Genomic DNA, 5,234 nt, shown 5'->3' with positions numbered 1-5,234 from the left:
TCCCTTTCCTTTCTTTCTTCTCGCGGTATTTCTCTCTCTTTCTTTCCTCATCGTACTTGATTTCCCTAATGCTTATATTGTACCATTTCTCCAGCTGGTAGTTTCTTCTTCTTTTTATTTCTTCGTTTTGTTTTGATGTGTTATGTTCCACGCCTTCCTCCCACTCTTATTTATTAACTCTTTATCTGATTCTTGTTAGTTCTGTTGCTTCTAATGTCTCCTGTTTAGCAGCTTCTCAATTTACTTCGTTTCTCCTACATTTGTCTAACTCTTTTTCCCACTTAATGTGTTTACTACGATTAGTATTTACGATTACGATTATTACTTGCGATTATTACTACGATTATTACTTGCGATTATTACCACGATTTTCTCCTTTTCTTATTTCTCAATCTTTCCTTCTTTGTACTTTGTTTGTCGTGTTTTTTTTATGTTCCTTTCCTCGTAACTCCTAATTTTCTTTTCTTCATCGTTTTATAGTTCTTTCAACATTGTGGCGCACCATTTTTATTTCTCTCTCTTTCCTCACATCTTGTTTATCGTGACGTATCTAGTGATCCTTTTCTTCGTAACTCTTCATTTTCTTAATCGTTTTTCATCGTCTCTTCTAAAATTTGTATGACTTTTTATTTCTCTCTCTTTCTTCACATCTTGTTTATCGTGACGTATCTAGTGATCCTTTTCTTCGTAACTTCATTTTCTTAATCGTTTTTCATCGTCTCTTCTAAAACGTGCAGGGCCCTTTTTATTTCTTCCTCCTTCTTCACATCTTCTTTATCGTGTTGTATCTAATGTTCCTTTTCTTCGTAACTCTTCATTTTCTTAATCGTTTTTTTATCGTCTCTTCTAAAACGTGCAGGGCCCTTTTTATTTTTCCTCCTTCTTCACATCTTCTTTATCGTGTCGTATCTAGTGTTCCTTTTCTTCGTAACTCTTCATTTTCTTAATCGTTTTTTTCATCGTCTCTTCTAAAACGTGCACGGCCCTTTTTATTTCTTCCTCCTTCTTCACATCTTCTTTATCGTGTTGTATCTAATGTTCCTTTTCTTCGTAACTCTTCATTTTCTTAATCGTTTTTTTCATTGTCTCTTCTAAAACGTGCAGGGCCCTTTTTATTTCTTCCTCCTTCTTCACATCTTCTTTATCGTGTTGTATCTAATGTTCCTTTTCTTCGTAACTCTTCATTTTCTTAATCGTTTTTTTCATCGTCTCTTCTAAAACGTGCACGGCCCTTTTTATTTCTTCCTCCTTCTTCACATCTTTCTTTATCGTGTTGTATTCAATGTTCCTTTTCTTCGTAACTCTTCATTTTCTTAATCGTTTTTTTCATAGTCTCTTCTAAAACGTGCAGGGCCCTTTTTATTTCTTCCTCCTTCTTCACATCTTCTTTATCGTGTTGTATCTAATGTTCTTTTCTTCGTAACTCTTCATTTTCTTAATCGTTTTTCATCGGCTCTTCTAAAATGTGCACGTAATTTAACCTTTTTATTTCTTCCTCTTTCCTCACGTCTTAATTTTCCTGTTGCTTCTAATGCCCCTCTCTCCGTAGCTCCTTTCCTTCTTCCTCCTCCTCTCATCGTCTCTCCTACACGTGCACGGCCCTTTTTATTTTTTCCTCTTTCCTCACATTTCAATTTTCCTGTTGCTTCTAATGCCCCCCTCTCCGTAGCTCCTTTCCTTCTTCCTCCTCCTCTCATCGTCTCTCCTACACGTGTCCGACCCATTTCCTCATTTCATTTACAGTCAGCCACTTGACATGCACTCCACGTACTCAAGAAACCCTAGACCACACATACCATTCACTCCTACCAAGAAATAGCCCGTAGCCGCCACTCAGGGCAAAGATTTTCCCACACACGCGAGTTCCCTGAAAACCATGAGACAAAGGAGGGCAGTGCCAAGCCGAGGAGTCGAAATAATCAGGCAAGTATTTTCATGAGAGCCATTTCTTACGCCCCCGCCGCCACCTCCCCTACCGTCATCACCATCACCACCATCATGCTCATTTCTTAAGCCTGAGTCATCTTCCTCTTACTCTTCCTTCTACGTTCTTCATACGCCCACTTACTTTATTATGTATATCCCATATGTTCATCTTCTTTTCCTTACCCTACTCTACTTCCTCACTGAACCTTAAATGATCTTGTTTCTCCTCTTTATCTTCTTTTCCGTTTTCTTTTTCTTTTTCTTTTTCTTATGTATCTTTCTCTTCCTCTTATATAATTTCCTATCCCATTCGTGAAGTCCATGTTTTCCTCTTGCTCCTCTTCTTCCTTACTCCTTTTCCTCCTTGCAGTCTAAATCTCTCTTTCTTTCTCCTCTTCTTAAGTCTGAATTTTCCTCTTCCTCTTCCTCCTCTGTCATGGTGTCCTCTTAAATCATTGTCTATTCCATTCTTGAAGTTTAATTTTTCCTCTTGTTCCTCCTCTTCCTTACTTCTCTCCTTATCCCCTTTCTACTCTTCTGAAATCTAAATCCTCCTTTTCCTCTTCCTTCACGCCTAGGATCTCTTATCTCATTATCTGTCCCATTTCCGAAGTCTAATTTAACCCCTACTTCCTATTCTGAAATCTAAATCCTTTCCTTCCTCTTCCTTCACGCCATTAGGATCTCTTATCTCATTATCTATCCCATTTCCGAAGTCTAATTTAACCCCTACTTCCTATGCTGAAATCTAAATCTTCCTTTTCTTCTTCCTCTTCCTCATGTATCCTTACGACCTCTTATATCACTATCCATTCCATTTGCCTGAGTCATCCTCTTCCGACTCTTTTTATTCCTCTTCCATCTTTTCCTTCCTCTCTTACGTCGTCACGGCCTCTTACATCATCCCAAACAGGTAATTTTCTTCTTCCTCTTCTTTCTCTTCTCATTTTTCTACTTCGCGATCTCTTATTTGTAGAGTCTAACACCTTCCGCATTCCTGAGTCCTTCGATGCTTTCTCTTCTTTAATTTTCTTTCTTCTTCATTAACTTTCACTTGTACATTAACACCTATATCACATTCTTACACCTCTAACTCTTTCTCTTCTTTCTCTTCTTTAATCATCTTTCTTCTCATTCTCTTTCCTTTTCCTTCTTTTTCCTCTTTATGATCTATTTCTTGTACACTATCGCCTTCCCTATCTCTCTCTCTCTCTCTCTCTCTCTCTCTCTCTCTCTCTCTCTCTCTCTCTCTTGCTCCTAAATTCTAAAACCTTTTACCTTTTAGTCCTCCTCTTCTAATTCTCTTTCTTCCTCATGACCAATTATTTATAGAACATCACCTTCCCTATTCCAAAAGCTATCCCTGTTTTCCTCCTCCTCCTTCTCCTCCTCCTTCTTCTTCTTCTTCTTATTTCTCTCTCTCCACCTCTTTTATCTTTTCTTCTTATAATTTCTTTTCTTCCCAATGACCAATTATTTGTACAACATCAAATTCCCTGTTCCAAAAGCTCCATATCTTTTTCCTCCTCCTCCTCCTCCTTCTTCTTCTTCTTCATCTTATTTCTCTCTCTCCACCTCTTTTATCTTTTCTTCTTATAATTTCCTTTCTTCCTCATGACTAATTATTTGTACAACATCAAATTCCCTGTTCCAAAAGCTATCCCTATGTTCCTCCTCCTCTTCCTTCTTCTTCTTCTTCATCTTATTTCTCTCTCTCTGCCTCTTTTATCTTTTCTTCTTATGATTCCCTTTCTTCCCAATGACTAATTATTTGTATAACATCAAATTCCCTGTTCCAAAAGCTCCATATCTTTTTCCTCCTCCTCCTCCTTCTTCTTCTTCTTCATCTTATTTCTCTCTCTCCATCTCTTTTATCTTTTCTTCTTATGATTCCCTTTCTTCCCAATGACCAATTATTTGTACATCATCAAATTCCCTGTTCCAAAAGCTCCATATCTTTTTCCTCCTCCTCCTCCTCTTTCTTCTTCTTCTTCTTCATCTTATTTCTCTCTCTCCACCTCTTTTATCTTTTCTTCTTATGATTCCCTTTCTTCCCAATGACCAATTATTTGTAAAACATCAAATTCCCTGTTCCAAAAGCTCCATATCTTTTTCCTCCTTCTCCTCCTCCTCCTTCTTCTTCTTCTTCATCTTATTTCTCTCTCTCCACCTCTTTTATCTTTTCTTCTTATAATTCCCTTTCTTCCCCGTGACCTATAATTTGTACACCCTTACCTTCACTGTTTCTAAACGTCTCCATATCTCCCCCTCCTCCTCCTCCTCCTCCTCCTCCTTCGTCTTATCTCTCTCCTGATGCTGCCCCGTTCGTGCCTTCCTCAGTAACCATATCACGTTCGCTCGGAAAGGCCGAACACCGCCCTCCACTGGTTCGGCTTGCAACTCTACTCTTTGTTACACGTGTCACATAGATACAGCCTATTTAACCACGGCTAATGAATTCCCACTCGCCTCTCTCTCTCTCTCTCTCTCTCTCTCTCTCTCTCTCTCTCTCTCTCTCTCTCTCTCTCTCTTGTGTGCTATTTTTATCCCATATCGTCTCGGGTTTATGGGAAATACTCTGTGTGTGTGTGTGTGTGTGTGTGTGTGTGTGTGTGTGTGTGTGTGTGTGTGTGTGTGTGACACCCTCCACCTGGTCTGGCAGTCGACTCACTTGACACACACACACACACACAAGACAAACGAGGACATACACTCACTTTTCCACGTCATTTCTATATATTAATCTCTCTCTCTCTCTCTCTCTCTCTCTCTCTCTCTCCTCAGCACCCACGCGCCTCCCGGTCCAAGCTTTGTGGCCCGGCGCTGCGTGAGACAAGCAATGACATAATTGAGGGAGTTTGTAGAGACCCGACAACTTCCTACGAGGCTCAGTAAACAGGGTGACCAACTGTATGATTCCCTCCCCACACCTTTCTTTTTTTCTTTGCTTATATGTCTGTTAGGTCGCTTGTGTGTGTGTGTGTGTGTGTGTGTGTGTGTGTGTGTGTGTGTGTGTGTGTGTCTGTTATCTGTGTTTGTATGTCTGTATGTCTCTTTGCTTGTAAGGATGGCACATACTAAATGATTTCCTTCACCTCCACTTTTTCTGCTTCTATACTTGTGTGTGTGTGTGTGTGTGTGTGTGTGTGTGTGTGTGTGTGTGTGTGTGTGTGTGTGTGTGTGTGTGTGTGTGATGGATTGTGGGGGTGACTTATGCTAAATGATTTCCACCACCGTTTTTTTTTGCCCCCTCTAACTGTCTGTCTGCTCATGTGTGTGTTTGTACTTGTTTGTTTGTTTGAGTCTGT

The 5,234-nt window shown here is 39.7% G+C and overlaps 1 long non-coding RNA gene across 1 annotated transcript; it reads right to left on the bottom strand.

The window, feature by feature from the left end:
• Positions 1 to 871: 871 nt before the first annotated feature.
• LOC126989625 (uncharacterized) lies at positions 872 to 4,492 on the bottom strand. The gene is made up of 3 exons (XR_007743536.1): positions 3,945 to 4,492; positions 1,482 to 3,646; positions 872 to 1,231 (listed from the first exon to the last, which is right to left on the bottom strand). It is a non-coding gene; the product is annotated as an uncharacterized LOC126989625 (long non-coding RNA).
• Positions 4,493 to 5,234: the final 742 nt, after the last annotated feature.

Source organism: Eriocheir sinensis, unplaced genomic scaffold (assembly GCF_024679095.1).
Source record: "Eriocheir sinensis breed Jianghai 21 unplaced genomic scaffold, ASM2467909v1 Scaffold1246, whole genome shotgun sequence".
Classification (NCBI taxonomy): Eukaryota; Metazoa; Arthropoda; class Malacostraca; order Decapoda; family Varunidae; genus Eriocheir; species Eriocheir sinensis.
Note: the sequence above shows the minus strand (reverse complement) of the source record. Positions and strands in the feature narration are given on the sequence as shown.